Genomic DNA, 26,383 nt, shown 5'->3' with positions numbered 1-26,383 from the left:
ATAGCGATTGCTAACGACCCATCTGACGGGTATGTGTTGTTCAAACACAACACTATTTCTTAACGACAGAACTACCCAGTATGTACCACAAACAGACCGGATAAAAGATACGGACAAGAGATCATCTCTATGTCTGGCTGGTTGGTTTACCTAATACACAATGCTAACTATAAAAACATTACTACCTTATATATATACCCATATATAAAAATATATACTGTAATCACTCAAAGTTGAATATGCTTACGTACTCTATATTTTGTTTAATCTTATAATTCTATAATTGCGCATTGATATTCTCTCTCTCTCTCTCTCTCTCTCTCTCTCTCTCTCTCTCTCTCTCTCTCGAGAGAGAGAGAGAGAGAGAGAGAGAGAGAGAGAGAGAGAGAGATGGATAGATAGATAGATAGATAGACAGATCGATAGATAGACAGATAGATAGATAGATAAACAGACAGACAGAGAGACAGACAGATATACAAAGAGATGAAGAGACCTGAGCCTCGGTGGAGTGTGAGAGCAGCGGTATTCTCTTACTGGGGAGAGAAGAGCTCTCACCCTCAGGCCGGCCAAGAGAGCACTAGAAACCGGGGAGGAGGTGGGGAGCCGTCCTGGGGAGGAGGAGGAGGACCTTGGAGTCTGGTTGTCTCCCTTCTGTCTTGTTCCTCACGTCCTCCACCCTCACCCTGAACACCCCTTCACCTCACACATATACACCCCCAAGGACACCCCTCCCTGGATATATACACCTTGTAACACCCGTCCTGGTGATACATACACCTTGTAACACCCGTCCTGGTGATACATACACCTTGTAACACCCGTCCTGGTGATACATACACCTTGTAACACCCGTCCTGGTGATGCATACACCTTGTAACGCCACTACTGGTGATACAAACACTCATAAATCCCGTTACTGTGACACATACGTACACCCACCTACACTCATAATACCACGCCCCCGATGACACATACTCCCACTGACACAACCCCGACTCAACAGCAGAACACCCCCCCCTCCCCCAGGTCGGGCACCAATGACACATACCCCCCCACACTCAACAGCCCCAACCCCCCACCCCGATCCCGCGCCAGAAAGAACGCCATAATACATTCTGACGTCACACACTGTTTACAGTCGCTGATGCTGCGACAAGGGCGTTAAAAAAAAAAAAGGGAATAGCGGGGAGTAGGGCAGCCCCGTGGATATGACAAATGCGTGAATTATGAGTGACGTGTGAGGGGCGAGTGAGAGATGAGGATGGGTGAGGCATGAGTGAGAGGAGGTAAGGACACAGTAAGGGGAGGTGTGAATGAGGAGAGGGACGAGTGAAGATATGAGGACTGACGAAGCATGAACGGTAAATAAGGAGTGAGGAATAAGTGAAGCGTGTGGAGTGAGGTGAGTCAGGCATGGGTGAGGGAAACGTAAACAGTGAGGAGGGGAAAACTAAGAGTCTGAACGATCCATCCTTCCAGCGGATCAATGAAACGACGTTTTGCACTGGAAATTCAATTCCCTCACTGCAATGTGTTACAGGAAGAGTTTGAAAACAAAAAACAAAACAAAACAAAAATTCAACAGCTACATCCATGGCAATCAGGTCAGGGTGTCAGCAGGTCAGGAGAACCAATCAGACCTCAGCCTCGGGGGTCAAAACGTGGCCTAGGACAGCGCTGAACCGGGCCATGAGATCTGGATGCGGCCGAGAGACCGAAGCGTGGTCCAAGAAAGCCCTAAACGCGGTCAAGGCAGCCCTCATCGCGATCTAGGCAGCCCTGAACGCGGTCAGGGCAGCCAGTAGCATAACCCACGGAGCCCCCGAACGGCCAAAAGACACAACCCTCATGGTGGCCGGGTCGGCCCTGAACAAGGTCCTTGTTATCAGAGCGGTTGGCACGCAGGGCGGCAGCGGGGGAGGGGGGGACCAGTCTGTGTGTCAACCAGTGCGAGGTGTGGCATGGTAATCATGCACCAGGGACCTCAGTCACCATAGGTCAGCCAGTGCGAGGTGTGGCATGCTTTTCAGCATCGTCTGTCACGACGCTACGATTGTCGAGTGTTGGGTGATGGCGTCCCAGCCCCTACGTGGACACCTGGGCCGCTCTGGCAACTAACGGTAACGACGTGTGACCCTCATCTGATCTCTCCCTAATCCCCCCACAAAAGATTGGCGTCAATAAATCTAGTAGCAACGCCCGCACAATTAAACCCATCGGCGTGGTCGACCTCAACCGAACTTCCATCAGACGCATCAGCGGTAGAGGTACAGGACCTCGGCATGTCTTCCCTTCAGCTGGAGAACCTCGGGATCTTGGCACGCCACCTAATCCTGTAGATGCACCGTGGGACGCACGCAACAATGCACCTCTTATAGAAATCCTCAGCACGAACCTTCATATTACATTACCTTACCTGACTTATCCTTCTAACCATAATCCTGCGCCATGTGTACCAGCTCATCACCCCTGTAGTTAGTCACTAAAGAACGGTCATGTATGTTCAAGTTTTATCAAACCAAAATACTTTAATGGTCATGTTAATTAAATGGAAATTGTCTTGTTCATTTTTTTTTCATAGACAGTTAAGAAGTCTTCAAACCCTTCGCAGTCCTCACTGTAACAATATAACCATTATACACTTAAGAGAACCCGCTAAATGCTAATCACGCCCCGGGGACCTCAGTCACCAGGGGTCATGCAGGGTCACACGAGTTAACCAGTACAAGGTGTGGCACAGCAATCATGCCCCAGGCGGCTCAGCCAAGCGAGGTCACACGGGTCGACGCACAACACATTACACTGTCTATTTAGCAATTACCTGCACTGTTCTCATAACCAAGAGATACTCACTGGAGAGTCCCTAGTCTTGTTGCATCCAAAGACAGGCCTCTGGCCTGATTGGTCACAATTTCCTGACGTCTATTGTATTACCACACGCAAAACCATGGAAAGAGGTCTGGTTGTAAGTAAACAGATAACGTATGCTGTAATTATCCAACAGCATCTTAATCTTACCCCCCACAACAACCACAACCACGAGGGTACCCCCATAACAACCACAACCACGTGGGTAACCCCACAACAACCACAACCATAAAGGTACCCCCTACAACCACAACCACGTGGGTAACCCCACAACAACCACAACCACGAGGGTACAAACACAGTAAACAGTGGACAGTATCCACGTCTCTAATACCCACACTATCACACCTTATGTTGAGCACCGAGTGGAGGAGAGTGAAGGGTGTACGTGCTAGCGTGCAACCCGAGCTTGACCAGACCTTACGACGTGCAACAGCGAGTGCGGTGGTGTGTGTGGGTGTGGGTGTGTGTGTGTGTGTGGGTGTGTGTGTGTGTGTGTGTGGAAACTGAATGCATGACAGAGAGCGGAGCGGTACGTCGTGTGTCACCTCGTATCTGGCGGACTTCATGACTCGTGTGTGTGTGTCTGTGCCAGCATCGAGTGCATGGGTGCGTTGCGTGCAGCAGGAGTGCAACCTGAGCCTGGAAGACCTTATGACGAGAAATCATCTGGACGAGCCAGTTTTTCCGAAGGCCGGAGAGGCTAAGTCGAAGGCGGGGCGACAGGCGACGACACGTATCTCTTCTCCCCCCCCGACGCTCCACTGTTGCCAGGCTCCTGTCGTGGCTACATGACATGATCCCACACCAACTGCACAGCTTGACATGACCCCAGGCTGTCGCTACGCCCCCGTACTGTGAGCAAACATGAGGGTTCTAGCCTCAATCTTTCCCTCCCCGTCATACGTAATATTCTACAAACAACACACCGAGAAAGACAACTTCAGTGCGAACGCCATGTAGTAAACAACTTTACAACGACGTAAAACTAACACTATGAATAAACGCATACACGAAATTACCATAGTACTTACAACACTAATGAAGGCGATCATACGGTAGATATGATTACTTCCCGCTGTCCACGGTGAGAGGGATCAATAATGCATGATGTTTACAGGGATATGGCAAACAGGACGTTCACAACGTGTTTTCTACGCAGACAAATACCGCGATACATGGGTGGTCTATACGGTCATATAAACAATGTTACAAACATCTTCTCGTCTTTGTTCTCTCCTGCTTGTTGGTCTTGCGTTGGCGAGGTAGCGTCAGGAGCAACCGACACGGCCTTATGAGGAATTATATCCTCGCCTTGCTCCTGCCTCTGTTCCTTTTCTTGTACAACGTAGTAATACAAGAGGGGAGGACGCCCAGCCTCCTGCACTCGCCTCTCTCAGACGCCTTCCACGACACGCCGGACACACGTGGGTAGTGCCCCTTTTTTTCTCACTCCCACCGACGTATAAATAAATAAATAAATAAATAAATAAATAAATAATCATGCGTGTGTGTGTGTGTGTGTGTGTGTGTGTGTGTGTGTGTGTGTGTGTGTGTGTGTGTGTGTACGTGCCGTAGGTTTTCTGTATATAAACAGTCTGGTGGTTCAGCAGTAATGAGCCAACGACAAAAATCCTTACCAAACACCCTCCTCGCCTCCCACACCAGCCACAGCCAATGTGATCCCCTTATCATAGGTATCTCACACGCACCACGCCCCTACCTTACCTTACTTACCTTACCTTACCTTACTTACCTTACTTACCTTACCCTGCCTTACCTTACCTTACTTTACCTTACCTTACCTCATCTTACATTGCCCTGCCTTACCTTACCTTACCCTGCCTTACCTTACCTCATATTACCTTACCTTACCTTACATTATCTTACCTCACCTTACCTTACCTTACGCAGACATTAGCTCATGCCTTCCTCCATTGGGTGATGGTTAGGAGGGTCTTAATGTACCACTAACTAGGGACACGGTCAGAGGTGGTCATAACTACTACGGGGGTCAAGGTCAAGCGAGGTCATGAACCACTTGGGTCAAGGGTTAATGGTCATCATCCCCACTTTTAAGGTCGAGTGGTTACAAGTATCACCTAACTTGATAAACTACCACTCGGGTTGAGGTCAAGAAGTCTCAAGTACCATTACAATTTCGAGTTAAAGGTTATAATCACCACTATTATTAAGGTCAAGTGACCTCAAGTACCACTTGAACTATGGGTTAAAAGTCCAAATTGCTATCAGCGTTAAGGAGAGTAAGATAACACGTCACAAGTACAACTGGGGTCAAAGGTCAGACATCAATGCTACCAGAGACCAAGGGGTCGCTTATAACAAGGCAATCAGGGTCTACAGGTCGGTCAGGGCCAATAAGGTAACTGGTTACGGCTCAAAGTAACACTGGAATTGATGTTATATGTACAACACGGAGGTAGGGGTCAGGAGGTCACACTGGGGTCACACGGGTGTTACGAGATCACTCACCACGACTGAGGTCAAGAACTGCATATACCACTCGGGGTCAAGTGAGGTCAGGGGTCAGGAGCCTCTATGTATCACCGGGATGGGGGTGGGGTGGGAGGGGGGGTGAGGGTGTCAAAGGTCACAAGTGCCGCTGGAATTAAAGGTAACGTGTTTCTGTCTGAGGCTCAAGACGTGCGTGCGCTGGTGTGCACTGCGGCAGGAGAGGTCGGGTACGAAGTCCCGCATCTCACAATTACCTCACTGTCCCTCATGACTCACGGCTCTGGGTACACTCATGAATCGTGAGGCTGTAGCTACGCGCGGTGGTCACACACCACAATACCCAAGCCTCGCAATACAGTATGCTGTACTGCACATGTGTATGGTTAATGCACCATCAGAAAGCGCGGGAGTATACACTCACGACTCGGGCGCTAGGGGTACCCTAATGTACCGCACTAGCTAGGTGCTGGGTAGGCTATCGTACCGTCAGTATGTACCGTATTACACGCGTTGAAGGTACCCGAACGTACCGTATTAACCAAGTACTGACGTTCACTAATGTACCGTATTAATCGTGTCATGGACGCCTCCCCTCCCCTACTGTAACGTTCTACTGCATCGGTGAGGTGCAGTGAAGTACCGCGGGAATGTACCGTATCTATCGAATGTTGGTGTCCACCTCAGCACCAGCTGGACAGCTTCGCCCCGGGAAACGTAAGGAATCAAACACCGTGGCTGGCCAACATGACCATGTCAGTCCCGACGATTAGCGATGGTGAGAACTCTCGTGAATACAACTCCTTCAGGAATGAAAAAAAAATGGAAGAAAAGACGTCCTTTGTTCTCTTCTGTGGTCCTACCACCACCACTACCACTAATGAAGGCAACTGGGATTTAAATGAAGGCTTACACACACACACACACACACACACACACACACACACACACACACACACACTTGAGGCCAAGCACGTAAACTGGTGTAACTCAGTGAACGCTCAAGCGACGGTCTACACAGAGCGGGGTGTGGGAGGGATCCAACCACACGATGGTTCCCACACCCCCACCTCATCCTCCAACTTAAGATGTGCGGGGAAAAAAGAAATTTCTACGACGTCACCGGCGTAGTATAAGGTAATGTTTACGTGTGAAATAAAGGGCGTATCTGCCCACACAGACGGGTGTCGGTCGGTAAATGCGTCCATTACGTCAAATGATCGTCGTAACTTGCCCCATCGACACGAGTTACGACGCGAACCACCCCACCCACCCACCGACACATCATCACCTGCCGCATCCCAGCGGAACTCAAACACACGAAATAAACTATGAACAAAAAAAAAAAAAGATAAACAGGAAGGCCCTTATCAAGGGGGCTCGTCAGTCCTCGAGATAACCCTAAGGACCTCGAGGACGCTGAAGGACTGGTCGTGGTGGGAAGGGAGGGAGGGGGGCGCCCTTCGAGTCCTGCAATGAGGATGTGACAGAATATGGGAGTAGTTACGTAACAGGTACTAACCAGAGCAGACAGCGGCCATGGGATCTAGTGTCAGGTAACGGACCGAGTAAGGACGCCGCCTGATCAAAGTGTTACGGACAGTAACGCAAGTAACGTGAGGAACAGCAGCAGCAGGAGCGGGCGTCACGGCTCGTAACGCCACGTGAGCCCAGCTGCTGCTGGGAGGCTCCGGCGGAAATTAAGGCTCCACTGTGAGGCTTCACAACACACGAACATTAACATGTTAAGTGGCCAGCCCCACGACGGGCGGGAGGGGAGGCGCGCGCTTACCACGGAAGCCGGAAGCCTTCCTCCACACGCCCGCCCTCACCACGAGAGAGAGAGAGAGAGAGAGAGAGAGAGAGAGAGAGAGAGAGAGAGAGAGAGAGAGAGAGAGAGAGAGAGGTGGTTGGCTGGCGCGTCGTGACCACTGCAGCTTAAGTCTCCACAACTCGCGACCCTCACTACACGCGGAAAATGTCCATCCGCAACACAAACACGACCAGACACACTTGTGTGTCTCTCTTTCACACACATTAACGTACTTGACGTATCTACTCCTCAGCTCACACACCCTCACCCGGAGTAAGGTGACACACACACACACAGGAACTCCCGACATTGAGTTGGTAAAGCGCTTCTCCCCCGACGACCACTACCTTCACACCTGACTCATCATCATCATCATCAGGTGATGATGCATCAAGGCAGCAGCGGCGCCGCTCCATCCATCAAAGGCCATGCGACTTAACCTCAACCCTCGTGTCCCCCCAGGTGCTCGGCCACACAGACACAGGCCAATTAAAACTACCTCTCTCTCTCTCTCTCTCTCTCTCTCTCTCTCTCTCTCTCTCTCTCTCTCTCTGATGCCACAGGGAAAACAAAAGTCTTAACAAATGGAAGACTTTCACAGAACAAGCACAGCCGTGGACACCCCCCTAAAGCCAGACCTCACAGAACAAGTGAACCCGTAAAAGAAAACAAAAACAATATCGCACAGAACAAGCCACAGGAGATTTAAGAAAAAACAAGACCTTCCATACCAAGCATAAAAGACTTTAACAAAAGCAAGACTTCACAGGACAAGTGAAGCCGTAAAAGACCAAACAAAAGCAGATTAAATGAACTCCCAACAGACTTAACAACGGCAAAATCTCACAGAACAACAGAAGCCACAACAGAAGGTCCAGATGAGAGTCCAGGAGGCGGCGTGGTGAAGGGGATCCGGTGTCACTCCAGGAGGATACTGAATGGTTCCTCATGCACACCCGGTGCTGGCCTCTGGTGAGGACAGACTCAACACCACCGATACTCACTACGAATAAACCACGTGTAAACCACAAGGTTTATCACAGGTATCCCCAGGGCTCGCCGGGTTAAACATCCACTTACGCCAAGGGGGGAAAAAAACTTGGGATAAACCACTTACAAACCATGAGGTTTATCATGCTAGGTACGTCCCCCGGGGGCTGCCCAGACAGAAGGACAGGTTTAGCATCCACCTACTCACACACACACACACACACACACACACACACACACTAAAAATAGAACATTTAAAACACCGAAGTTGAAGTGTGTTGTAAATAATATGAAGTATACTCGTCAGTGGAAGGGTATACTTCAGAGTATAACACCTAAGTGTCCAATAATCCGTGCGCTGAAGACGCTACGTGTACCATACCTCCTCCAAGGCAACAAGTCGGCACCGCACGGTACGTGTACCACACTGGGTACCACAGTGAGGTTGTCAAGGGCAGAGGCGAGGAGGAGAAGGAGGAGGAGGAGGAGGAGGAGGATGAGGAGGAGGATGAGGAGGATGAGGAGGAGGAGGAGGAGGAGGAGGAGGAGGAGGAGGAAGAGGGGGAGGAGGAGGAGGACAAAGGAATATGTAGGAAGAGGTAACAAACCTACAAAATATAAACCATCGGAAGGTGAACACGGAACGCGACCCCAGTGCTGCTGAGTGGACGACCAGTAGCAGCAGGAGGAGCCCAGGGCGCACAAGCAAGTGGCAAGTAACGCAAGTAGCAGGAGGCAGGGCAGGCGGAGCAGGGGCCAGCAGGAGCAGCTGCCAAGATCACATTAAAAACCGGTGTTGCGAGGATGGTTCGTTATGCTGGGGTGTAGCGCTGACCACCACCACCACTGCTGCACTCACCCCCAGCCCACACCACCTCCGTCTCCACCACCACCACCCTACAACCACCACGTCAACCCCCACCAGCCTCCCTCATCACCCACACCAACCAACTCCCCTACTGCCTCTCACCCCACCCACCCACCACCACCCCCTACACCACCACTTACAACAACCATACCAGCTGTTACCACCCACACAAACACACACACTGCATGTGTCTCAGTTCTCATTCCCACTGAGAGATCAATTAAGTTGTGGAACTCCCTTACAACGTGTCCAACATGTCTTAAGTCTTCTAGTAATGTTCATAAGAATAAACAGCTTCCTATGTAACACCATTTAACGGTGCAACAGGTGGTTCAAAACCGTGCTGCGAGAACTGCAAGACAACTGCAAACACGAAAGTTCAAGAATAAAACTCACAGTCACAAGAGACCCATCCTAACCTGAGCCTCCCAGGCTCTCGAACATCCTACTTCATAAATTTCCTCCACACCACTTCAGTGTAGGAATCCACATCTGTCCGTATAGAACCTAACCTTCACTCCCACCTAACCTCATGCCTCACGGTCTTGTAATACCGTCTTGCTGTATAAATCACAAGGTGATCATGTCCTCACGTACGGCGGGGTAAACCCATCCCTTCTACAACACTGACTTATAATACAACACGAATCATAACTACATAATTACAAGACTCGGTACATATAAGCTCACAAACTGATACTCATCTGACCCTTGATGGTCACGTTGTCCTCAATGGATTAAGACGTACACATACATACATACAACCACATACATACATACATACACACACCACAAAGAAACGCACACACAAGAAGCCTCCGTGGTGCAGTGGTGGGTTCCGGCCCACCTATTCAATGAGCCCGGGCTCGAATCCTGGACAAGGCAGCCGGATCAGAGTGAGCCCACCATTTCATCCTCCCATCTGGAGCAGGTTGATGAACGGGGCACCTGGCGTAAGCTGGTGTGTGTGTGTGTGTGTGTGTGTGTGTGTGTGTGTGTGTGTGTGTGTGTGAGTGTGTGCATAAGATTAGAACAAGAAATGATGTACAAAGTTAAGATACGGAGCAACATGAATATAAAGAAGTCCCTTCCTGTGATACATATGTATATCAATCACATATACCGACACACCACACACACGCACACTCTTCACCATCGTCTGTTACATGCTAAAAGGAGAGAGAAATATGGATGTGTTTAGCTGACCTGTGGATGGTCAGACATACCCTAGATAGTCAGACATGACAGCAGTTACGCGTCGGGATAACGTGACATGACCACGGTCATACAGGCCGGCGTGACAACACATCTAACAGGTAAACAAACAAAAGAAGATCAGAGAGGACGGCGCGGCTGGTCATAAATCCCCGTCTGCTGTAGATACTACAGCACCTCACCCTCGCCTCGCCTCTCTCTCTCTCTCTCTCTCTCTCTCTCTCTCTCTCTCTCTCTCTCTCTCTCTCTCTCTCTCTCTCTCCCTACAGAAGCACACTCAGCTTTACTGGTCTCTGGTCCGTTCCTTGATTTCCGCTGTTGTATAGCACGGTCTTGCCCTTAGCCGGGTCACACCGGGTCGCTCCTTTACTGTGACCGGTACACAGGGTACAAGCTACGCGTCTCTCGCACTTAGAAAAATATCGTAAGTAAACTCTTCATAAAAAATGACATTAAGTGAAACCGATCGAAAATATCTCAGACTACGAAATATACATCAAAAATATAAACTTCGTCATAAACATCAAGTAATAACATTACACATATCAATATGATAAACATGTCTCAAGGTACAAAAACAAAAAACTCAACAGAAACTAAATAATGATAATAAAAGATAAATACAAATGAAACAAAATTGTGTAACAAGTTTAAAAAATCAAGTTACTTAAAATCCATCAATGAAATGATAAAAAAAAAAATCCAGCACTTGATATCATCCGCTCAGGATATTGAGCAACTATAAACAGGAAACTCTCGGGAATAAGCGGCAAAGTACACAAGTGTGTGGTGAAAGTTTCGCAGCATCCGGTATGATCCTTGGGTGATCACATCTCCGCTCCTGGAGGCCGGCAACAAGTGTGTGTGTGTGTGTGTGTGTGTGAGTGTGTGTGTGTGTGTGTGTGTGTGTGTGTGTGATGAAGAGAGTGAACAGTGCCTGAAAAGATGTAAGGCTAGAACAACCAGCGGACATAACGTGAAATCAAGCGAGAAATTTCTTGAAAACTACATCATTAAATACACTTTACAATACGAGCGGTGGACGACTGGAATACACACTGAGTGAATGTGGACAGCAGACAAAAGTCGAAGACACGGGACCCTACGAGTGCAGAACTCCCTCCCCGTACAGTACAAATAGGGAATCACACACACACACACACACACACACACACACACACACACACACACACACACACACACACACAGAGCCAGGTGGGTGGGTGAGTGTGTCGCCGCCATCAATCATGGGAGGCAAGAGACAAAAATATGAACCATCAACTTCCTGAGAGTCGTGCACGATGACCGACCGTGTTCTGCACGTTGTGCTCAACTGTCGTGCGGGAGGGATGTCGTGTCGTGTACGTGGTGCTCACTACACTGTGCCCAAGTCTTCCTTGCCTCACCGTAAGTCGTCGTCTTCGTCCTACAGAACAGTCGTGCGGGTCGAACTCACCTCCTCGCCGTTAGTCGTCCACTGTAAGTCGCGCCGTCGTATTAGGGAAATGTCGCGTGCGTCGTACTCACCTAAACTTAAGTCGTTGTCGCTCGGGAGAAACGACACAATTCCTATCCATCTTGCACCACGTCACACAAACCTGAGGAAGGAGGGAGGAGGTAAAGTATTTTAGATATCTATTTCAGGAATGAACAAACAATTTACGAACATCTTGATACATCTATCTATTTATCTATATATACAGATAATTAGATACAGATAAAGATAGTTATGAAACTCCATGAGCACGGCGACGGTACGACCCTTGGATATGATGGCCTGATTTTCAGTCTGACCCTTAAAAATTAGGTCAAAGGTCAAGCTAACATACCCTTTGGTCGTACCGTAGTGCTGAACGGTCGTCCTGACGTGTTCAAGTGTCGTACCGCCGCGCTCGGGGGTCGTAATTTCGTGCTCAAGGCATAACGCCATCTCTACGACTAATTTTTTCACCAATCTACGACACAACGTGGGAACAGATGTTCCCACGACTTTTTCTCCACAACGTCGGCAACCTTCAACTCCCTCACAATGATCAAGTTCACCTCCTCAACTCCCTATCTTACTTTCATATCTCTAACCCACTCATTAATGCTGGCACCTCCTGTTTTCTCAACACTCACTCAATTACTCCAACCTCTCGTTATCGATGGAAATACGGTGGCACGATCCTTGAGCACGACGATACGACACTTGAGCACGACAGTGTGCAATCACTGAGCACGACGTTGCTACAACCCCTGAGCATGACGGAACGATGCTTGAGTATCGTGGTGGAAGTCTTAAGCATGAAGATCATCTGACCTTTGAACTAATTCTTAAGTCAGGTCAATACGTGTAAATTATTTTGGTAAATGTCATGCTGTGTCATAAGGGGAATTGTGATGAAAATATTGAACATTTGAAGGAAACCTCACGAATAAAATAGACGTATCACAATATTAGCAACAAAAACTTCAAATTTCTGTAACAAAAACAAGAACATTTATTTAAGGCCAAAACAGTTAACTTATCACGACAGTAGAACTACAAAGCAACAAACAACTTAAAAACACACTACACTAACAAGATATCTACCACAACAGTAAAACACAACACGCAAGCAAAAAGAGAAAAAAGATCCCTAATGACAAAAACACCAGCAACCGCTGGGGCAAAAACTATTACCAACTCGGGCCCGGCCGCCAGCGGGGCCCTCCGCCATCTGATACAGTTAGCGAAGAAGAAACAATTCTTGATAAAAAAAAAAAAAAGATGAGGCCGATGTGTGGGCAATACTGCCTGCAATACTGGAAGAACTTCTCCAGCGTCTTGACGGCAACTTGAGACGCATGGGAAGGGAAGGAGGAGACACAGGGGAGAAAAAAAAAAGACGAAAAAAAAAATATTCCGTCACTCGCGGAGGAACTTCGCTTCAAAAATTACCGTTACTCATGTCCATAAACCCCAGTGTATTTTCTCTGACGCCGTCACATTAACACACTACTGCAACAATTACAACTAAATAATATCTCAAAGAACTAATGCAAAAATACATAAATTACACGAGTGTTTTCCGTCAATGGGGGATTATTTTATACTAAAAAATTGCCTATCTGGCGACTCGCGTCCGTCACGGCCGAGCGGCACGCCACAGGTCCGACCGCCACAATGGCAACACTGCCCGGCAAGCAGCAGACGGCCGCACGGACAGCCAGACAAAAAGGCAAGCAGAAGAAGGGCACACAGACGGGAAAAGACAGGGACAAGCAGTACAACATGCAAGCATGACCCGACACACAAAACTGCAAGCATCACCAGGCCACAGACATGCAAACACACAGACACAAGTGGGATGCAGTCATGAGATAGGCAGACGCAGAGTGCATGAACACACCTACACAAGCAGACGGACATCCTTATACACCTGACGATGATTCTAGAGGCTTATCTGGAGCCCACCGAACCCTCCTCCCAAGAGGAGCGCAGCCTGGAGGCCGCATACAACATGTGTGGTGGTAGTATTGGAGACCCAACTGCAAGCGCCCCATACCAGGGGTTCTGATGGCGCATATATAACTATATATCTAATAATTTACTAATGCATGTATGATATATATATATATATATATATATATATATATATATATATATATATATATATATATATATATATATACACGTAGGTATGCCCCTACGTAACGATGCCACACAGACGTGATCACACCACCTAGCTGCCTTTGTCCTTAACAAACGAAAGAAGTGAATCAAAAGTATTCAACAGACAAAGGCTCCATTAATCAACATCAATCTTTTTTTTTTCTGGTGAGACCTCCACTCCCTGTGTATTGTTATCAACACGACGACCCTTGCTGAACACAACTGCATTTTTGGCTGTCAATTTTACCTAGCTCTTTTCCCAACGGCTGGGACACGTCAGGCGTCCAGCACAGAGGGGTTAAAAAGATTACCTTACACACACACACACACACACACACACCAGCTCAAAAGAATATCATCAACTGTGGCACACAAAACACATCGAACGAACACATTAAATGATGCAAAACAAGAGACATTACGAGACGGTCATGATGTTCAGATGTCTCAAAGCTTGTTGGCGGTTTAATAAATGAAGACTAAGGGTCTGCAGAGGCGTTTACATGAGCTCAATACAAAGGGTGATCTTGTTGCTTGATTCACAAACTATAAAAAGTCTACTAAAAACTATTACAGCCAAGCTGAAGACAAATACGATTAACTATAAGAAGATTTACCACACGAAAAAATCAGACACCACACATTGGCCTTCTGATAAAACCCACACTGATCCTATCTGAAAACAAAAGAAACCAAATGGGCCCTATAATAGAAACGATATTAGAAAACCCCACTGAAAAACATCAGAGACCATACTGGGCCACTACAACTCGCAAGTGAGACCAGACCAACAGGGCAAGGTACATTTCTAATCTCTAATTCATCAATAAGACCATAAACACTGTTGAAAGGAAGGGAGGAAAAAAAAAGTATCAAAAATTAATACCGAGATTAAGCAGGGAGGCAAACAAGGAAACACTGAAGAAACTTCAACTATTCTCTTTACAGAGGCGAGGATTCTTTACCCACTTAATATAAGTTTTTAAACCCCTTGGAGCGCCACGGTACAGTCGTAGCCTCTCATGAGCGCCACGGTACGGTCGTACCCTCTCATAAGTGGTACAGTAAGGTCGTACCGTGGAACACGATGGTGAGACCCACTAAGTATGATGGCCAGGTCCAAAGACTGTACCATCGTGCTTAAGGGTCGTATCGTCGTGCTTGAGTCGTACCGTCGTGCTTAAGAGTCGTACCGTCGTGATCAAGGGTCGTACCGCCGTGATCAAGGGTCGTCCAGTCGTGATCAAGGTGAAACAAAACATAAAACATCGACCAAAGGTACAAAAGCTACAGAAAATGTACAAAAAAGTACAGAGGTCCGGAAAACCTGACACAAATGGCGTAAAACACAGGGAAAAAAAAAAAACGACGCCGGTACAGGGAGACACTTGCCTCCAATCAGGGCGAGTGAACAGCGGAACAAACTACCTGCTGGAACCACTCACGGCCGCAACTACCGTCTTAACAGGAAGCAACCACATGAGAACCTCCACTCGTGGATCAGCTCTCACGAGGGATCGTGAGGAGGAAGATCCACAATTACTTCTGCAGGTAACCTTACTACCGTACAGGTCCATTACCTACGTACCGCACGGCCGTGCTCTCTCTCTCTCTCTCTCTCTCTCTCTCTCTCTCTCTCTCTCTCTCTCTCTCTCTCTCTCTCTCTCTCTCTTCCTAAACCCATTCACTTTTTCCTCTCTCCCTCACGTGACATCTAACTCATCCTATGTTTCCCCCTCTCTTTCTCCCTTTTCTTTCATCCACCTCACCCCCTCACTCTCTTTTCCCACATCCTCTCTCTCTCTCTCTCTCTCTCTCTCTCTCTCTCTCTCTCTCTCTCTCTCTCTCTCTCTCTCTCTCTCTCACTCTCCCCGTCCTGTACCAGCAGTTTCCCCTGGCCGCCAGCACCATCGTGACGAGGTTCCGTGCCCTGCGCCTCCCATGTAACCCCCACCCCTCCGGGGAACCTTCTGGATCGACTTGGAAGGTGTGTGTGTGTGTGTGTGTGTGTGTGTGTGTGTGTGTGTGTGTGTGTGTGTGTGTGTGCAGTATTGGCAGGCGACGAGCTATCCATCTTCAAGACAAACGCTCACTATCTACACCGCCGCCCACGGATTTCCAAATTGAGTGTAGCGAAGAAACAGATAAAACAGTGTAGTGTTACCAATACTGATCCATGTGGTGATGCTGTGATATCTTGTGTTGACTTTAAAGGCTTGTCTCTACCCCCATAGCTCGGTCTGGGACCGAGATGTCGTTCCTCTAGTCCGTCAGGCTGTCTGAGGCTGTGTCTAGTAGGCCCGCCAGCCCTTAACAACCTGGTTGATCAAGTAGGCTTTGTCAATATTTGCCCAGGACGACTCCAAGTGAATGTAGTGGTCATACGGACGTGGTGGTGGTGTTGGTAGGCGTGGTTGTCACTTGTGGCAACGGCGGTGGCAGCTATGAATCTACTGTTGGTACTGCTGGTGATGGGCCTTCGAACCAGAGTCTTAAACATAAAGTGTGAACCATTCCAGTGAGGAGCACGCGTAAGCCACAGCCCTGGACAGCTGGAGACCTCAGCAGCGACTACAAGGAGGAGCCACAAGCAAAATTAATCAAGCCTGGCAGACCCTGAGGGAAATGGCCAGGACAGGAACACAATGGCATGCCTCAGCCAGCCTACGAGTAGGCCATCAGCGCCACACATGGTCTTGAAATAAGGCAATAAAAAATGACACTATGAATAATGAATAAAAAAAAATATGTTAATCATCACGAGAGTTGGGGTGGGTCCTTATTTTGTAAAAATGGGAGCACCAAACTGGAAGAGAGAAGAGTAAATGACAACCTGGTGAACTTCTTCAAAATTCTGAACGAATGATGATGATGCTGATGATGATGATGATGATGATGATGATGATGATGATGAAAGATAATGATGAATGATGAATGATGATGATTAAATTTTGCGAAGGTAAGACTACCAGACCATAACAACAAACAAGAGACTTGTACCACAAAATGTGAAGCACTTTAAGAGCAGGTATAAGAGTTGTGCATGAATAATGAAGCCCTGAACACCAATGGTGTAAAAGAGATGAAAAAGACGTATGATAAAGTATAATAGATGGGACCCCACGATATCAGAACTCCCTCCCCGTACAGCACAAATAGATAATCACACACACACACACACACACACACACACACACACACACATAGAAGAGATAACACCCAAATGGGGCAAGACTTACCAGATATTCCCCTACCTCCACGACTACACCATAATGAACATGCAAAAACCAGCCTTACGAAAGCTTCGTGAAAACATGTCATACAATCACAGAAAACACTGAATCCCGTTTTTTCTCTTTTCCTACACTAACCACCGACACGACAGGGGAATACATGCCCACGTCATGGCCAGCTCGAGTGAAATAAAGAGAATGATAGGAAAAAAAATGAAGAAATTAATGCGAGGTTCCGCAGGCGCAGCCAACACACGGTACAACAATGAAAGGTAAACAATGGCAGAGCAATGAACACCACAGGACTGTGTAAGAGACAGTAACACTGTGACAACCATCACACGAGTCGCACTAAACAAACAAATGAACATCAATGAAGAGGAGGAAGTACATGTATGACGTGGATCTTACATGGTACTACCTCTCTCTCTCTCTCTCTCTCTCTCTCTCTCTCTCTCTCTCTCTCTCTCTCTCTCTCTCTCTCTCAATTTTTGTACGTGTACTCGGTCTGTGTGTGTGTGTGTGTGTGTGTGTAAACAAACAATGACCCCCCATGCAAGCAGCAGCCAACCTCACTTGGACTTCATTCACCACACCCAGTGACCACCACAACCTCCATCTTCCGTTTCAACACCTACGTACGTCACTCCATGACGCTGGAGAGAGAGAGAGAGAGAGAGAGAGAGAGAGAGAGAGAGAGAGAGAGAGAGAGAGAGAGAGAGAGAGAGAGAGAGAGAGAGTCTATTATGTTGAAACACCAGCATAGCACACCACTACATATATATATATATATATATATATATATATATATATATATATACACCACATCACTGTGTTACAAAAGATAGAGGTCGCCTGAGACATACCGCTAAGGCCAGCGAGCCAACATATATGAATGACTTGATGTTCGAAGAATCGAAACTAATTATCACATAACCTGCGTCTCAGGACGACTGATAATCCAATAATTGAGGGGACGACGAACAGGAAATCAAGAGGAGATTAAACACTTGAACGCGACGCCACGAGTCTTGTAGATGATGGCGGTCTGGTCTCCGGCCTTAGTCGAAAGCCAGGACATCATGCACGGCAGCGGCGCCGTGGTGCTCAAGGGTCGTCCCGTCGTACTCAAGGGTTGGTAAGGTCGTATTCAAGGGTCGTACCGTCGTGCCCAAGGGTTGGTAAGGTCGTACTTAAGGGTCGTACCGTCGTGCTCAAGGGTTGCACCGTCGTGCTGAAGCGTCGTCCCGTCGTGCTTAAGGGGATAAAGTAAATGGCAAGTGGCCAAAATAACCCACACACACACACACACACACACACACACACACACGGAGCACTACTTCCCATCTCTCTTTTAACTTGTAAGTTATCTCGTTCTTCCAGACTCATCACTTCCTCCTAGCATGAACACATCATGACGTCAAGACACAAAATCACAGAGCAGATGAGCATGTTGACCTGACCTTAGCTAAGCCCAACCCCTCTTATCACATGACCCTACCCACGTGCCATGGTCTCGCGTCCGCCGAATCCATTTCTACAAAGGACGTCACACATCGAGGTCTTATCACAGGGCACCGGCAGAGGCGCGTTACCACACGTCACACTGTCACGTCTGGCATGCCTGAATGACATACCTTTCCACACCGTGTCAAGCCTGGGTACAACACCATAAACTCTGACACACAGGTCGAAAACATCACCCACCCCCCGCCCTTCCACTGAGCGTACACGAGTACAGAACGCTCTCCCATGTAGAGAAAGTTCACAGAAGAGAACGTTCCAACCGGCGAGAACGTTCCAGCCAAGTGCACGACATACTAACACCACCGACAGAGAGCCCCCAGGGAGGAGATGGGTTGAGGGGGACCCACGGTGACAGTAACAGCCCAGCGACCCTGACATTGCCAAATGCACATCTCAGACCTTAAAATATCCCCGCCTCAATTATAGTCGTCCTGTTGCTGCTGCTGCTGCACCTCCTCCTCCTCCTCCGCCTGGCTGGTGGTCGGGCCGTCCGTGGTGCGCGGTACACACCGGCCAAACCGTACGTCCGTCCCTCCGTCATCCACCCCACCCACGTGACCGCGCGGGTTTGTTTACACTCTGGTCTGTGTGTGAGTGGGTTCTGCCGGCGCTCCACAACCCGACCTCGCATTACTGACGACCACACCCCCACCGGGGCAATGATCGGGAGGGGAGGATGAAAGGTGAACGTGTAGTATGTGTAGAGATGACTGCGGGGGAATATAAGGGGAGGGGATGTAGTACACGTTGGTGTATGTTGTTGGGCAAGACAAGGGAAGCTCAAGTGAGAACGCAGGAGATCAATAACGTCCCTCGTGGTGGGAGCGGACGGTGTGTGTGTGTGTGTGTGTGTGTGTGTGTGTGTGTGTGTGTGTGCAGGGAGCTAAGCTCTTCCCTAGCTGGGAACTAGGATCATCCTCCACGCCCCCAGCACAGCCTACCGTCCCCCCCCCCACCCACCCACCCCTTCTACATCAACAACAACAACTAATGTGGACGAAAATACTCAGAAAAAAAATATCACCATTTACGAAAAAAAAATTTGAAATCCTAATTTTGGAATTCTTTTCAGTTGTCTTTTAAAAAATGCTGCATAACAAGCATGTTATTCATTTTAAAAAAAGAAGGCTCCCACTTCTGGACATTTTTTTTAGGTTAAATCTTTTAACTACATAGAAATCACCTTATTCAAAAATGACCTCCCAAATCTCGAACGTTTTTTGAGTGATAAAAGTCTTTTCAAAAACTATACATAAAATTCATGCTGCATGAAAAAAACGCCCAGCTTTGAAACTTTTTTTTTTATCTGACTTTTAAATTGCATTAAAATCATTATGTCTAAAAATGACAAAATCTTTTTGTGTGTTTTTGAGTTAAGTCTTGAAATCCACACACGTCGTTTTCTTAGGACCATGATTTTGTTGTTCGTGTTGTTTGTTTGTGGTCGCTTTGATCTAAAGACGTCTCTCTCTCTCTCTCTCTCTCTCTCTCTCTCTCTCTCTCTCTCTCTCTCTCTTCTCTCTCTCTCTATTACGTTCTTTCGTTACTTTTCTCTCAAATATGCCTTCAAATTTTATCTAATTTCCTTCTCCCTTCCTTCAAACTTTTGTCCTTCCCTTCTATTATCTAATTACTCTTCTTTCAACTGATCTTTCAAAAACTCTCCCTAACTTCAATTCTCTCTCTCCCTTCCTTCACTCCTCCCTTCCCTCCCTCCCTCTCCCGTCCTCTTGCTATGCTTCACTTAATTAATGTGCGACCTTTAATCCCTTCCCCTGACCTTTTACCTTTCAATTAATCACCCATCTCTCTCTCTCTCTCTCTCTCTCTCTCTCTCTCTCTCTCTCTCTCTCTCTCTCTCTCTGGCAGCATCTTCATCCTCGTGCTTCCCTCTCCTTGTGTTCCCGGTCATCCCTCCCCCTCCCCTAACCATTCCCAACGCCCCCCCCCCCCCCCGGGTGACGGTAGGGGGTCAGCAGGCAGACACCCCCCCCCCATACCCCCTCCCCTCAAGGCAAGTGTGGGTGTATGTGTGTGGGGGAGGGGATGGTTCGTCATTCTCCTCCTCCCCCTCCCCCCAACCCTGAGGGGAGAGGAAGGGGTAAGGGGGGGATGAGGGGAGGTGGGGGGGTCGGGTCGGCCTCCCCTCCGGCAGGAAACTTCTGACGCAGGAGACGCTAACGACGCGGGGGACCGCCGCTTGTTGCACGGATTTACTGCTCCGTTCTTGCCCCTGAAACGGAACCAACCCTCTAGTGCAAACTACAACTTCCTCACATCCTCACTAGAGTATATATATATATATATATATATATATATATATATATATATATATATATATATATATATATATATAGGGGCTGAGAATATGCATGATGTATAAAGATGCATCCACAATACACTTCCACGGCAGACAGAGGCCTGTTCATTTTGCATCTACAAATGTCTATCTGTGTATCCATCTATTCATCTGTCTATCTATCTTTCCGTTCGTTATCACCACCATTTTCACAAGCAGGGGGAGGGGGGGGGGTGGATCAGGCACACGTGACCAGGCAAACCTTTTGTGGGAATCGTCTGTGCAAACGTGGGAAGCCCAACCCAGCAGACCACACCAGGCCAGAGCGAACCACCTCCCCCGCAGCAGACCACACCAGGCCAGAGCGAACCACCTCCCCGGCAGCAGACTTGCCAGCAGACCACACCAGGCCAGAGCGAACCACCTCCCCGGCAGCAGACTTGCCAGCAGACCACACCAGGCCAGAGCGAACCACCTCCCCGGCAGCAGACTTGCCAGCAGACCACACCAGGCCAGAGCGAACCACCTCCCCGGCAGCAGACTTGCCAGCAGACCACACCAGGCCAGAGCGAACCACCTCCCCGGCAGCAGCCTTGCCAGCAGACCATACCAGGCCAGAGCGACCCACCTCCCCCGCAGCAGACTTGCCAGCAGACCACACCAGGCCAGAGCGAACCACCTCCCCGGCAGCAGACTTGCCAGCAGACCACACCAGGCCAGAGCGAACCACCTCCCCGGCAGCAGACTTGCCAGCAGACCACACCAGGCCAGAGCGACCCACCTCCCCGGCAGCAGACTTGCCAGCAGACCACACCAGGCCAGAGCGACCCACCTCCCCGGCAGCAGACTTGCCAGCAGACCACACCAGGCCAGAGCGACCCACCTCCCCGGCAGCAGACTTGCCAGCAGACCACACCAGGCCAGAGCGACCCACCTCCCCGGCAGCAGACTTGCCAGCAGACCACACCAGGCCAGAGAGACCCACCTCCCCCGCAGCAGACTTGCCAGCAGACCACACCAGGCCAGAGCGACCCACCTCCCCCGCAGCAGACTTGCCAGCAGACCACACCAGGCCAGAGCGACCCACCTCCCCCGCAGCAGACTTGCCAGCAGACCACACCAGGCCAGAGCGAACCACCTCCCCCGCAGCAGACTTGCCAGCAGACCACACCAGGCCAGAGCGACCCACCTCCCCCGCAGCAGACTTGCCAGCAGACCACACCAGGCCAGAGCGACCCACCTCCCCGGCAGCAGACCACACCAGGCCAGAGCGAACCACCTCCCCCGCAGCAGACTTGCCCGCCGCTTTGCCGCACTAATTTGATCTAATCATCTGTCCAATTATGTAACAGCTTCACTATAATGTTACAGGGAAGAGAGGAACCGAATTCCTCGCCTCCCTCCTGCCTGTCCGGCCGGCCGGCCACCTGCCCTGGTTTCCAGGAGGTCTTTTCCAGAATACGGAGTTGTCAAGGTCTGGAAAGTACTGTGTGTGTGTGTGTGTGTGTGTGTGTGTGTGTGTGGAGAGAGAGAGAGAGAGAGAGAGAGAGAGAGAGAGAGAGAGAGAGAGAGAGAGAGAGAGAGAGAGAGAGAGAGAGAGAGAGAGAGAGAGAGAGCTGCCCACGTGAAACCTCTCCACTTTAGCCCCTCCTGGGACACAAGTCCTGGGGACATGACCGCAGTACCGGAGTCCCGGGAAGCCCCGGAAGCTGTAGCCAGCCCTATGTCTCCGCCCGTCCACACAGACAGCCCGGCAACCTTCGTCGTCGCCCAGGTGTGTCTCGGGACATCTGTCCTGGACTGTACTACAGTCACGGGCGCAGGTCTTGGGACGCGCCTGATGGAGGCCGTACCGGCCACCCCACCATCTGTGTCCCATGTGGACGGACAACACGTTTGGAAGTCTGACAACCACCCACTCCCCGGTTATACAACCATCACCTCTAAATGTACACATGGCACTGTAATCCCCCTTCCCGAGTTCGCAGGAATAATAACGAGGAATTAATGCTGACTGATCTGGCGTCACACCCGCGCCTGACACCACCGTTCTATAATTAAATCGCATTCTGGATCCTCTGCTGAATATGGATGGGAAACATTTCTTATATGACTTTCTTTTTTTTTTTAGACGCCAGGTCAAGTCCAAACCAGGGTCCTCCTGAAGAGACTCAGGACTTCCAGACTGAAGAAACACACACACACACACACACACACACACACACACACACACACACACACACACACACAATACCTGTGCTGACGGTTCCCGCAACTCCGCCACCGGGAGGAAGGTCCGGCAGCGGTGCTACAGTTAACTCAGCCCAGTGGAAGTCGAGTCAAATATCTAAATCGACCGAGGTCTTGGCTAGGGGTCTTGAGCTTGCAGAAAACTACAACAACAGAAAGGTTTAATCAACCCTGATCCTCTGTCCTCACTACTTGCCCTCAATGACCAGAGATCACAATGTAACAAGCTCGCCCGTGAAGCCAGATACATAAAAGCCAGCATTACAGGGCAATCATGCCAAACTGCTATGGATTCCCTCCTCACACATGAGCCTCCGTGAACATGAGAGCTGATGCCTTAGCCAAACTCGCATGAGATGAACAGGCTGTTGAACACAACACATATGTTGAAATGAAAAATAGTCAATGTTACCGTGACAGATTCCACAGACGCATGTGAAGCAAGTACAGGAGCGAGAACAGGCACAAGCAAGTCATCCAGCGCCATACCACAAACAAATGTCTTCACTAGAACACGTTTACGTACAAAGTCCAGCTACAGACTCCACGTACACAGCTCACGTACACAGTAACAAGAACAGTAGATGTCACTGCTGGATCAAGGTCAAGGTACGTGTAACAGTGACATCAACTGTACAGTATGTGGGGAGATATGTGGACACTGCGTTTTAGATTATGAAGAATAGGAAACATCAGTCTTTTTAGAGACAGGATCAAACAAACCCCGCAAGAAATACCTCATAACTTTATTGTTTCTTGGTCCGCATCAGAGGCATTATGAACGTACCCGATCTTTGCACGGAGTCAATGTGTCACGTACAGCACAAATGCACAGTAAGCTACCGTAATGACTCAGCTGTGTAATGTCTCATGTTATAACTACCTGTGCCTGGCCAGTGAGGTACTGACCACCACGACCCTCTGTGACTCCCTGCGATCCTTCTGCGCCACGGCTCGCGGTGTGAACACGGCCGCCATAATTAGCCAGCTGATGATGGAGACAAAACTGAATAAACTGAAGTGAATGATTTCAAAATCGAACAGCTATATACTGGAATACAGACCACAAGCAAACACTCGCCTTCCTAATGTATTCAGTAAGTCGTCACCATTTTAATGAGAAAAATAGGTTCGGAATACTTCACTATCTCACACCAGTAAACTTAACTTACTATCTTACTATCTTACATCAATAATGAATGGTTGTAGCGTTGTAGTAAAGGGTCGTTCCACTGTGGTCGTTGGTCTACCAGCAGGTCAGCTGGTTATCTGGGCCTTAAGCCAGCTGGCTGTTAGTGTTCATCATATGGACAACAAGGTCACAAGTTATTGTGACCACTGACTTAATGATCTTAAACATGATCAGGGGTGTTCGAGATAACTGGTACACGAACATACATACTCTCACTGTATGGTTCGTGCCCCCCACCCCCTCCTTAATTCTTTCCTCAATATGCAAATGACCGATCCAAGTACGTAGTGAATGCCGAGTCTAAAACCAGTATACAATTAAAGTAATTATGAAACTCAGAGTAAAACTATTCTCAGATGGCTGAAGCTCAGACAAATAAAAACAACACCACGTTCTTCCAAGAAAGGTACAACCGTTTACTTGTACAGATCACAAAATCTAAATTCCAAAAGCTCTTGCAAGAGAATATGCAATAGAAAATGGGGACATGCAACAGAAAACTGATTCATGGCCATCATCTGGCACACAGAACACCACGTTAATCTTTCTGCTTTAAAGCCAGGCGGGGAGAGAGAGAGAGAGACACACACACACGCACGGATGATAAAAATAAAGTGCAAAATACCAAACCCGGATTAGCCCAGGTTCACTACTGGAACGACTCGTTCTGACACGGGCCTGGCCAGCGAGTGTTGTTGCTACACCATCAAGCCGACGCTGGCTCGCTAGTCCATAATGCAGGCAGCGCTAACCTCGCACCTCCTTCCGCATGCACACGCTGCCTCGCGCAGACGGACGCTCACACTCTGCTTTATATTTACCCCGTCTCCAGAGTCAGGAATAATATCCCCCTCTTTTTTTTTGTTGTTATACTGGCAGTGATGACCGACACTTGGCAGCGGTTTTAAGCAGGCTTTACAGGACTGTTCAAATGTCAGCTGGTAAAATGGATAGTTTTATTTATATATTGCTACCCGACGCAGCTTGGGATGGAACCAAACATCAGTTTGGCCCATAGGCTAAATATACATCCTCCTGCCTTCAACGCACCAGGTGCGTTACAGCCATTGTACTCCTTAATCACCTTCACTACAATAAAAAATGCACGTCTCATACTTTCGCTATAAAAATATAAATCTTTCATTTTTTTTATTCCAGAAGACATGGAGACAAGATGATAACACTACCCACGTATCAGACTGCAGTTCTGAGCGACGGGGGCCAAGGGCGCCGAAGCCGCCCTGAAAATACCCCCCTCCTATATTATCTCTTTCAAAAAGAACGAAAAGAAGGTGCTAAGTGAAGATTTTTCCTCAAAACCATATATACATATCATTGTGAATTTGCTTGTAATAACGCTCCCATATTTACCAAATATTACAATTATTTTCTCTATATATTTAGTTTCAAAATAGTTAATTAAATAATAAAACGATTGAGAATTTTATCTTACGTCATCTGAAAATCCTGTACTATGACCATAATTAACTTCTTTTTAAACTTCTAAAATCAAAGTACTTTTAATCACCTTTTAAATGTAAATCATTTAAAAGAGTACTGAATTCTTGGAACGTGACTTATCTTTTATGTAAATGATTCACGCGCGGTACTAAATTCTTGGAATGTGGGTGACCTTTTTGAAGTTGTAAAAGATTTACGCGCACATCAACATCAACATTTACACCAGGCAATTAGCTACACTATCACACTTTTACAGGTGGCCGAGTAAGTTTGTGAGTGGTGTGTGACATTTTATCATCCGTGGAGCAGTTCTGATAATTACCACACCAGCAATTGACATGTAAATCGCACGCCTCTGCAAACCCCTTCTCGTCCCGCAATCTCCCGTTTTCGTTGCCCAAAAACAAAAATATGAACGCAATCTATTTTCTATTCAAATCATATTTAGTATCCACAATTCTTCTTTCAAATTAGTATCTAATATTTACGACTCTTTATTGAATCTTATGTCCAAATTAATATTTTTTCTTTCGTAATTCTTAGACCCTTGAGCAC

General features: G+C 48.2%; 1 protein-coding gene across 6 annotated transcripts in view; it reads right to left on the bottom strand.

The window, feature by feature from the left end:
* LOC139760358 (uncharacterized) overlaps positions 1-26,383 on the bottom strand; it is a 181,901-nt gene that overhangs the window by 67,526 nt on the left and 87,992 nt on the right. For 3 of the 6 annotated variants that reach the window (XM_071683420.1, XM_071683424.1, XM_071683421.1), the window contains one exon: positions 11,757-11,827. The exons of the other annotated variants lie outside the window; for them this stretch is intronic. The gene's annotated coding sequence lies outside the window, so the exon portion shown is untranslated. The remainder of the gene's footprint in view (positions 1-11,756; positions 11,828-26,383) is intronic. 6 annotated transcript variants of the gene reach the window in all.

Source organism: Panulirus ornatus, chromosome 36 (genome assembly GCF_036320965.1).
Source record: "Panulirus ornatus isolate Po-2019 chromosome 36, ASM3632096v1, whole genome shotgun sequence".
Taxonomy (NCBI): domain Eukaryota; kingdom Metazoa; phylum Arthropoda; class Malacostraca; order Decapoda; family Palinuridae; genus Panulirus; species Panulirus ornatus.
The sequence above is the reverse complement of the archived record's forward strand: the minus strand, read 5'-3'. Positions and strand labels throughout refer to the sequence as shown.